Raw genomic sequence first — 12,070 nt, forward strand, 5'->3', positions numbered from 1 at the left:
TTAGGGCATAATGCTTACTATAATTCATCATCAGATCATTTTTTCGGTAAGCTTAATAATTCCAGAGAATTTTACGTTCTTTTAATTCCAGAGAATTTTGAGTTCTAGAATATAATCATTGAAGATTTATTTTAGAGCTCTGAACGTAAATTTCTCACTAAACTGACTCATTCCCAATAAACTTACACAGAAACCGATAAAGTATAATAAACTCATCATTGTAGGTCGAAATTACAATCGTTATCGATGCGTTTGGTCTCTTCCTCTTTTTAATGCTGAAATATCAAGAATTTACTGGTTAAAGTCTTTGTGCACCTCTACTGTCTCAGAAAACGGGGAAAAACCAAAATCCCATTCGAATAAAAAGCATTTTATAATAAGAAGCACCTAATGAAGGGTAAATATGACCTCAGTGATTTAGTTCTTTTTATCGTTTCTTCCAATATACGATATTTGTATACTGTAGGCACTAAACTTGTTTCCCCAATTTACCAATTATAATGTCATATGATATGAGATGTTTTTATTGGATTTTCGGGTAAATTCAATGGAATTGTATTGGACAATTTTATTCATTCAATTTTATTAAGCCATTCAAACAAATATTTGTGGAATAATTTTAATGTATGTTTATTTTTTCATATACCATGAATATATTCATGGTATATTCAACTCGGCGAACATTGAAATTCATTGTGGGAAAATGTCTGCCTAGGGATTTTTTTTAATGAATAATAATGAATAATGGTATTCTAAAAAACTAAATTCTACATTATTTAATTGAAACATTTGGCCTTACAATATTGAATCGAATTTAAGTCCTTACAACCGAATAACATACTTTAATATGAAAGAGAAGCAAAATATACCGAGCCGTTGTAATTTCGACTTTTTGGAACTATGTTTATTTTTGCATGTTTGGCGGGTGGGAGCTAGACAAATAAAAGGTTTATTAAACAGTTTTTATTCGTTAGAAGCAAAAGGCATTGTAAATATATCGTGTGCAACATTTGAGAGACTTTTTCAGAGAAGCGGTCGGATACCTTGAAAATTGCTATTTTGAAAGAATCAGGCCACGAAAACCTCGATATTTCGAGTGCCAAATAAAATAATTTTTGTATTTGTTTTCATGATATCTTCTTATTTCAACATTCGTTATCAATGAAAATTTATCGATTTTAAGCTTGGTGTGCAATTAAAAGATTTTTATGGCCCCTGAAGTAGAAGTTTTCGACCACGAAAATTTTTATAGTAGTAAATTTTGTTAAACACAACCTTTGAACCTATTTGGAAAATTATAGTCCGCAGAAATGAATGAATCAACCAACTGTTGTAATAAAAAAAAATTCAAAAAAAAGCAAATAAAACGTGGTTTGTTTATGCAATAAATTTCAAAAGAGATATTCTCAATGTAATTTATTGACTCGAAATGTCGAAAGAGTTATTTGATTTTGTCTAATAAAATAAAAAGTTAGTTTTTCTTCGTACATTTTTCTCACATGCAACAACGCACCCACCAACGATCACTGATATACAGAACTATAGATAAATAAATCTATAAGATGGTAATATTTCATTTGGATATATATAGAAGATTTTGTTGCAAAATGCTTTTATATAGAATGCCTTAGAAAAAGTGGTACTGTGTTAATGTCACCATGTACTGATAAAAAATAAATTTGTTTATAATAATTTCAATTGTAATGTTTATAATATTTGTACTGTTCTTAGCGTTGAGCTATATTGTCGCTCGACGACATCTACGAGCGAACCTTAAGCTATTTTCGAATGAACTTTGATAAGAAAAGAGAACCATATCTGCAGCACAGTATGGCCACAGTACAATTATTTATCAATACTTCGAGAAGGATCAAAGTTAGCACTGGATCGCTGAATGTCCTTAAACGAGCTGGCGGAACAAATAAATGTAAATCTGGTATGGGTACCTTGCCACAAGGAGTTTCCGAGAAATTGTGAAACCGGCTATATTGCTAAATTAGGCACATTGCTACCAGGTCCAAGTATCTATAGACATCCGGGAGTTCCATTTGCGAACTGCAAGTTGGTTCTCAAAGAGGATACCTCAAAAGGGCGTTCCAAAGGTCTTTTTTGGAGTCACAGGCAACCCTATGGTCTAAGTGTGTCCCACCCCAGGACAGCCATTCTAACCTAGCCTAACCTAACTTAACCATGAGAATGGCATTTCCTATTTTAGAAATCTATACCTCAATGCAAATCTGTTGACGTCAAATGTATTCTGCTGTTTTTAAAAAGCTCCAATTGCTCAAAGAGTAATACTTAATGTATGAAATTTTGTACATTCTGGAGTTCCGTTTGCGAAATACAAGTTGCTTCTCAAAGAGGATACCTCAAAAAAGAACAATCTTAGATGGAGAGAGGAACGTACTTATGATACTACAAGGCAGATGTGGTCTGATTACAATCGTAGGCGTTTCGAAGGTCTTATATCACTTCCAAGGGCTACTATTAGCAAAATTGTTGCGACTGCTACACGACACTGGCTAGGTGGCAGGCACGCTGAGCGTCTAGGTCTGACAGTGTATCAGAACTACTGCAGGAGCTGTCACAGTGAGGGTCAACTCTTTTTACGTATCACAGCGGACCCTATGATCTAAATGTGTCCCACCCCAGGACAGCCATTCTAACCTAACCTAACCTTGGGAATGATGGTATTTAAGTTTTTTTGAAATTTAGTCTCAATGAAAATCTGTTGACGTCAAATGCATTCGGCTGTTTTTAAAAAACTCCAATTGCTCAAAGAGTAATACTTAATGTTTCCCGTATGAAATTTTGCCAGAACAACCAATACATCCAAGACATACATATTGTATTCCACCAGTTGAGTTTCTTCTTATAGTGGTTTGCTGCGTACATACAACAAATATCAGTCTTTCTCTGTCTATTTCACCTATATTTTTCGCAGCAAGTTGTTACAATATTCCTATTATTATATATAGGTGAAGAAGGGATGAAGTTCATCCACGACAACAGGGAACACACGTTGTTTTTCACAAACTCTCTAGGTTTCTGGACCTTTCTCATTCTCTCAATCATGCGTACATATTATTATTATTATTATTATTATTAGCATTTCTACAAAATGTGTACGTATCTCTTTCCATTTATATTGCATATGAGAAAGACAGATGGTGTAATATCGTAGGTACGTACAGCCCTACGTACGTAGAATCGTATTGTGTGTGTACTTGAATGTATGTGTACATATTATTTTGGTCCTCGCTAATAACAGACTAGATCGTCTTGGCCCTGTCATAATAGACATGGAATAAGTTGATAGTGTAATAACTGTTTAACGCAGTACTCCAGTATATTTTCAACCAATTAAATTGATAGCGCTTTGGCCTAACAATTTACGGAAAGAAAATTAATGACCTTCGATTTGGAGACGACATATTTTTTATAAGTGAAACTGTGGAACAACTTGAAATCATGTTAAAACAATTAAATTCTGAAAGTAAAAAGTTGGTCTTCAAATTAACATTGAGAAGACACAGACTATGATGAATGCAAATCGAATCATTAACGTGCAAGTGGGCGGAAAAACCATAAAAACTGTTATATATCTCGGACAAATAAACAATGCTCCTACCAGTACTATGGAGATATATCTGTTTATCCTTTTCAACCACCAGGACTGATACGCCAGTCATATTCTACATTAAAATCGCAAAACGCAATGTAAAGCTGCTTTTTGGTATGCTATTTGAATCCCTTAGGGAAAGCTATGTTTTGCAAGCAAAAAAAGTGTTTCTCGGACTATTTTCATTGTTTGCAATTTAATTCAAAAACAATGTGCTTTTGCTTTAGTTGCTACTATCATTTTGAAAGTATATTAAATTTGAAAAAATTGAAGCCAACCCACAGCTCCGTATGTCCAATAGTTTTTGAGATATGATGCTTGAAAAATTTACTTGGTGCTCAGAAATGTTATAATTTTGAGTTCAAATAATTATGTTGTATAGGAGAATATTCAGAAATAATTGCCACAAAAGAATCGAGTTCACCTTCGAATGACAGCGACCATATTAACTTGTGTTAAACACAATACTGTACAGTACCACCACTGGTTGATGTATATTTTGAATTGACCTAGTTTTCATATATGAAAATTCACAAACTGTTATATCTTTTACAGCTGTTTGTGTTACATACACTAGAAAGATAATCGTGGGTAATGTAAAGTGTGTTTCATTTAATTAAGAAAACTGTAATAATCATACTTTTTATTATATAGGTTTTTTCAACTTTACTCATATATTTATTATGTACGATTGTATTGTGTGTCGAGTTTCTTTTCATATTTAATAACATCTCATATAGCATTTTATGCAGCAATTAAGTCACTGTAAGAGTACTTGTTTCATTTCACAGTGTAAATCTGAATATATATACAGTTAAACCTGATTAAGAGAGAACTGGGTAAACGAGAAAACTTTACAAGTGAAAATGTTTCTCGGGTCCCGGACTTGGACCTGCCAAAAACCAAAAGTGAGAAACAAAAACCTTTATAAGTGAGAGTCGTTTTTCCTACCCTAAATTTAATATTTGCTATGTTTGACAATAAATTATGCTTTGCTATGTTTATGCTCAATATTTTGAATGTTATTAATAGACCTCTTTAAATGAGACAGACCTCTCCTTTACTTCTATTAGCAAGAAACGAATTAGTCATAAACTTCTGAAAAAACTGTCTCTTAACCAGGTTTGGCTGTATATATATAATTTTTTTTAATAGAAAAATATCTTAACATAAGAAGGTATAAGTTTTCTAAAAACTGACGGTTAAATATGTCTCTTACTATACCATTCGCCTTCTTATAACGTCGTGTACTCTCGGAGATCAGTGATCATCATGACAAATGTGAATTTCGAATAGCATCACAATAGCTATTCACCAAATCATTATTGCAAGATTTTGTAGCTATATTATTCTTCGCTCCGAAAAATAAAATTCTCAATTTTTTGTTCGCTAGAGCACTTCATTGAAAGTGAAGTTCTTTAGAGCACTTGAGTGTAAGTGAATCCTAAGCAGTCTACGGAATATGGACTTTTCAGTGATTTATATATTTATCACTAAGGTATTTTTTATCAAAGATCAGAATCACAAAAAAATGATTGTGATATATTTGACTTCTTGTTACCTTTTGTTCATAGATGCTTTAGAGTTATTGTTATGGTTCCTTCCTGCTTTTATTACGAACATATCAAAACAAGGATTATCCGAATCGGTCAAGCCGTTTTTGAGCCTAAGTCAGAAATGAGAACCGCTGTATTGTAATTTTTAAATATTTAGATTGATATTCATTATTCATGTGGCTCGCAAAATTTTGGATCGCACGCACAAGCTTTATCTTGATTGATATTCAGTTTTTTTTTTATCCTAATAAGTAGAAATATTAAAAAAATTTTTTTTGTTGTCCGAAACTTAATAAACACGGGTAACCGTTCTTCAACAACTTGAAAATAACAGAAAATAATAGAATTTTCATTTTGTCGGGCGATTTTTCAATTTGTTATTCAGTTATCTTCCTTAAAAAATGGAAATACGTAAACTTTAAGCTCATGCACGCAAACACGCAAATGAAAAAGTTAGAATAAATTTAATAAAGCTTTATAATAATTTTTAGTAGTATATTTATAAATGACAATGCATGCTGATGGACACCTGCATTTAGGCACACAATAATTTCCCTAAGGATATAGTATTAAAAACGATAATTGAGCATACTGTATTTGTGTGTAGAGCTGTAGAGCTATGGTAGACAGAGATACATGTTATATTTTAACAAAGTTTGAAGCACCAAATTGTTATTGTTCATTGAATAATATTATTTAAATTGAATTTCATAATAAAATTTAAAAAATATATCAATATCATCGATATGAATACAACATTCAATTTATTTTTACTTCTATACAGTGCGGTCAAAGTTATAGCAGCAGAACAGAAAATGGTTGATAATGTTAAAATAATGATAATTTCTTAAATACTTATGTTGGAATTTTGGAAAAAATGATATTTTTGGGAGAATAACCAAACCGGGTGCATAAAAAATTTGAAATTTTGGCACACTGTATGACCTAAGGATCTTTTATGATTTACACCTTTTGGTGATCAATAACGAAAAACCAGCGGTAAAAAATTAGCAGTGCCATGAACGTGTTTCGAAAAAATTTTTTATACCGCTGATTTGATTGAAAAAGAAAGAAGGTTGATCGAATAGCACCCCGCAAGTCATAATAAAATATTTACTTTTTTAACAGAAATAAATGTTCTAATATGTAAAAATCAATTATTATATTTTCACTTTTGTTCGGATTTAAGTAAGTATTTATTACTATCAATAATAAATTATGGTTTTTTTGTAATTTTGAGTATGCGGACGAAAATTTTAGTGAATTAATTTTTAATTAAGACATAAAAACTCTTTGCCTGCCTATTTTTTCTTTAATTTTAACGTTATGTAAGGGACTTAGTTTATAAAAGTAGAAGTTCTTTTACTTTTGAATCTATAGAACATACTATAAAATGCATTCTTTCAACATTTGCTAATCACAACATGTTAAAATATCATTTTTATTGATTAATTAATAATAATAATTATTAAGTAATTAATAATACCTATATCAATAATGGTTATCTACACATTGTCCGCTTTATATTAGCTAAACGTTAATATTTATTGAAATTGAGAATCGCATCGCTGGTTTTCATTATTAATTACTATAGTCTTAACTGATGAAGGATTCTATGAACCAAATTTGAATTTTTTCTAAAGAGTCGTTTTGGTAATACGCACAAATGTAAATTTTTTCCCAAAATCCTTACACTCTGTATCAAGAAAAGGAGGTTTTTCGGACATACATGTTTTGAGAAATTATCATTATTTTATCGTTATCTAGAGCATTTGCTGAAGTTATGTGATTATAACTTGGACCACCCGGCATAAAATCTACAGCGTGCTAATGCGTAATATAGAAGAAGTATTTTTTTAATTTAGAAAATCAATAAAGTGATTTCATTATACTTTAACGTTATAGAATCTTTTAACATTGAAAACCATTATGCTTGGAAGTAAAAGTCAGCCCTACATTTCTATTATACAAAGTGCATTGAAAAATGATTTATCATATTTGAGTTTAAAGATTTAATAGTTGTAAGCTATTGGGCAGCAATCTTCATATTATAATCCGCCAAGCGTGTATCCAGCCCTCAAAAAGGTGATGGGCACAGCACAGCACCCGAAAAGAAGCCAAATGCGAATCGGAGTATGAACCCGCTCATGATCGATATAGTGCATTCCTACAAAAGAAATGTTTACAAAATATATGACGCCCTGGCCAAGATTTTGTACAGTGTATTTGTAAATTAATAAATCTGTAAAATATTAGTTTGTTCGCTCACAAACATTACAAAAGTACATGTCCGTTTATTTACACATCACAGTGTCACATTTAGACGCATAACTACTAAACCAATTTTGATGAAATTTTTACAACTTCAAATTAAATTAAACGCCAGTATACATTTTACATTAAATAATTTTATTTAGGTTCTTAACTTAAATAAAAAATTCAAGCTTTCAAGCTAAAGGCAGGCCGAATAATTTTTCCAGTTCAGAAGTATGAAGTATCAAATAATTGTATTCGCGATTGTAGAAAATTATCTATGATATTTCAAATCCAAATTAATAAAGTGAGAATTTATTTTATTGATTCAATTATGTGTTGAAGCTGTTATCTCAAGAATCATAATTTCGAACCGATTTTAGTCAGTGGAATCGTTTTCGTCATATTCAAGTTAGCCTAAAACAAAAAATTTTTGTAAATTAGAATTTTTTTACGAACTTTTGCCAAGGATTTTTATCGAAAAGTTATAAAATTTAATTTGACTGCACTGTTTGTCATAAATATATGACGTTGTCTGTTCATTCTACCTATACTATACCAGATTTCTGGAAAGTGGTAATAATTATATGAAGCAGTTTTAACCAGTGGTTTAGTTTTCCCTAGGCTCAAATTGTTCAAATGTAAATTTAAATGAAATTTTTGTTTCAATCTCATTCAAGATTCAATCTGCTTATAAATTTTGAATTAGTTGGGACTGAATCCAAAACTTCAATTGGACTTATTTCAAAAGGTATAAAAAGTATTGAGGAAAAAATAATTGACAAATTTATGTTGGATTTTTGATGAAAAAAAAAAAAATATTTTTTTCAATTATCCATAACATTATTTTATAAAATTTACTTTTTTCAATCAATAATTCTTCGTGTCGTAGGTAGGTACCTACTAGGTAGGTAGAAGTAAGTTTTCAGATATCAATAAATTTAATACCTTAATGTTTTAGGTTGTGGTTGTATAATATATTAGTACTTATAGATTATACAGACAAAAAACTGTACTAACTGAAAAGTAGGTTATAAAAGGGTATTACATTCTTATAGGTATAAAAAAAAAACTTAAATAAAATTGGCAAAAAATTTATTGAATTTTTATTTATTTATTCTATTTTTTTTTCTTCATTCTATTTTATATTATTAAGGTAATTTTACAAAAATGTATCAAGTGCGGGCGGATGTGCGCTGTATGTATGTTGTATATAGTTTGTTACACTATAAAAATATGGGTCAATATATCATTTTTAGAAGACCACTTATATACAAACTCTTAAAAAGAACCGTCATATATAGGAGTATCTAATAGGTCTATTAAACCAGTTTAAGAGCTGCTTAACGTCACCAAAAACTTTATTCAAAGACAGCTGGATCTTTGATATTTCATTTCTTGTTGAAAGTAGGAAGAAAGCGGGTGTGGTACTGCGCTTACTGATGCTCATTTTGCTAGTTAATCAAATCAAACTAAAAATATATATATACCCCGGACTTATTTTAATAAAAAAGAAAAAGAAAATGTCATTTAAGTGTGCTTGTCATTTTTTATACCTTGCATATATGTAAGATGCAAGGTATACTAAGTTTAGTACCAAGTTTGTAACGCTTAAAAATATTGATTCTATGAACAAAATTTTGGTATAAGTGTTTATAAAATCACCTAATTAGTCCATTTTCGGTTGTCTGTCGGTCTGTATGTCAACAAGATAACTCAAAAACGAAAAAAGATATCAAGCTGAAATTTTTATAGCGTGCCTAGGACAAAAAAAGTGAAGTCGAGTTTCGTAAATAAGCTACATAGGTCATGTCTGAAACATTTTTTCGTAAACATCACTGTTTACCCGTGAGGGCGCAAATTAGGCGTACATTGTATAGTAATGTATTATATAGGGATATCAGTTATGTATGTGTGACATGTATGTATGTGTAATGTGACAGAGTAATCAACACTGTCTATGCTTGGTATTTCAACAATTAACTCAATCAATTTTTTTTTCACTTTTATCTATGATTAGTAGATAAGAACTACTTACCCCCCTAATTTTGCGTGAGATAAATAGTTTTTACTGCACGTATTTTCATTACCAAACGCATTTTCTAACAAATCAAATTACCCAAATTTCGGTGAAAACCTAAACTTATAATAAGTTATTAAAGACATATTTAAATTAAAATTACCGTTTATTTTCACATTTTAAAAATTTTCACATCGTAGATAAAATTTTATATAATATGTGTGTGATAACGCATTAATAACATACTTCTGCGATTGCCCAACTTAAGCTTCGTTGAGCAAATTTCTCATGGGTACGATAGTAATGCCCTTACGCCACTTGTATCATAAATATCGATAACATGATTCAGTTCCAGAATATATAGTATTAATTTGCCCGATAGAAATTCAGTTGCTTTTTTATGCTTAACTACTTTCTTTTTACCAAGCCTTAACTTTATGGATCTTGAAAACGTGCAGATAAAGAGAACCAGAGAATTTTCGCCTTTTTAAGGGCTTATTCGAATATTTCATTGCAAGCGGTCATTGGAATTATGGTCTAAACGTGACCAATGATTGTTTGCTTTATCAACTTACGAATGTTCCAGAAAAATGTATCAAGTGCAAAATATAAAGTGAAATTTTTACACACCGATTATGGATTAGGTTAATTATTTAAATCAATGTATATGATTCTATATTTGAAATAATATGTTTGAAATATTTTTTAATTAAAACTTTATTGTTAATAAAGTTAGTTTATAAACACATCTTTGCCAAATGTTTCATATTGAGTTTAAAACAATAGGTGACAAAGCACAAAGATATTTTGTATTTTGTCAAATTTCATTGATCATTTTAAATACATACAATACAGATTCCCTGAAGTTTAAAGTTAATATATCAGCTTTCAATTGAAAATTATTATTTCAAATAGAAATAATAATAATAGAATATTATTTGAAATGATATTCCTAATGTTGTGGGGGATATTCGGGAAAGAGAAATCTCAAATGAAATGACATAATGGATTAGCCATAGCATGGCATCATTTGCATTACATTTTAATGTACCTAAAGTGTTTTTTTTTTTTTTTTTTTTTTTTTTTTTTCGAATTTTTGCCAATATTTTCGAAGAAATGGTCCTGGTTATCATCCTTCGTGTACGCTTTTAGTAAATATGTGAGAATTGACTTGTCTAATTCTCGAGAGTTCCACTTATAGTATTTTTGGTTGAAAATGACTCAACAAAATTACTTTTATTCAATCCTGAAACAAAAAAATTTACCCGAATTTTTGCAATTTTCTAATTTTTTTTTTGAAAATGATGAATTTTTGTTTCAGAATTTATTGAAACTTCAGAGTAAAAAAATCAAACTAAATTTTTATGATCTTCCCTTGACTTTTTCTGAAAAACTTATATTTATTGAATTATAGTAATGAATATTTAATGTTATGAATTAGAATTTGAATAATCAAACAAAAATTGGAAAGTGCTGGATATTGATACCAGGACTTGTTAGCATCTAAGACAGTTGTTGCCTTTACGGCAGTTTTGGAAAATTTATGTAATTATCTGTTTCTGGTGTAGACGATATGGATCATACTCACATGAGCATTTGGGGACAATTTCCACACTTGCCGCGATCTGGATCAGACGACGCTTGCACACATAAAAAGTTAAATGATTCAAATTAAAAACATTCCTAAAAATTCTTAAATGATTCCGCTTTAAGTACGCGAATAGCTCTTGTCTCGAGTACAGGGTGACTTTTTAAAAAAAAGTTTATTGCTTTTAGAAAACTGACTGGAATTTCAAAAAGCGAAAAATTACAAGTCTTCTTATTTTCGGAGGAAATTAAAAAAATTTGTCTAGTTTCCTTCTATTTTCCGAAAAACGTCCCAGGTAGAACGATTCTGATTTTTTTGAACAAATAATTTTAATGCCAAAAACTATAGTATAGTATATTTTTCAAACAATTGTTGCTTTCTCTGCGGCAAAGAAACAGAAACTCCTCTCAAAAAGTATTTAGTTTGACCGTGTTTTTTTTATCAAAATAGATGCTGAGCCTTGTTCAACCCGGAAGGCGAAAACCCTTAAAAAATAAAACTAGACACATTTCTAGTTTTTTCTTCAAAAATTCGTTAACGTTTTTGATCATCTTATCTGTTTTGAAAAATTAGCTGTAAACGTTTGAATAAATCATCCGGTATATATACGTAATTTATATACTCCAAAACATAGTACAAAATATTATTTAATACTATGATTTTCGTCATTTAAATTCTCTATTTTAATAGTTAATACCTCACAATTATTAGGAGAAGATTGTGTAGCAATAATACTAGTCAAAAGGATTATTATGAGGTAGTCGTTGAGACTTAAAACAATTCACAAAACAATGATAAGAAATTAAATAATTTTAGAAAAGCTTTTCTTAGATTTAACATTTATTTAACGTTTAGTAAAATGGATTTACACAGCAGTTATTTATTTTATGAAGAAAAATCCATTTTTTTCCGAGGAACTTTTCAATGCATCTAAATTTGTTAGGGTACTGAAGCAAGGGTGGTTTTGAAGAAAAAGCACCATGAGCTTAAAAATGATAAATATTATTAGTTTAAAATAAATACAACAAATG

At 30.0% G+C, this 12,070-nt stretch overlaps 1 protein-coding gene across 1 annotated transcript in view; it reads left to right on the forward strand.

Annotated features, from left to right (window-relative positions):
• LOC123292797 (neuropeptide SIFamide receptor-like) overlaps positions 1 to 12,070 on the forward strand; it is a 249,783-nt gene that overhangs the window by 31,039 nt on the left and 206,674 nt on the right. The window lies entirely within an intron of this gene.

Source organism: Chrysoperla carnea, chromosome 2 (assembly GCF_905475395.1).
Source record: "Chrysoperla carnea chromosome 2, inChrCarn1.1, whole genome shotgun sequence".
NCBI classification, from domain to species: domain Eukaryota; kingdom Metazoa; phylum Arthropoda; class Insecta; order Neuroptera; family Chrysopidae; genus Chrysoperla; species Chrysoperla carnea.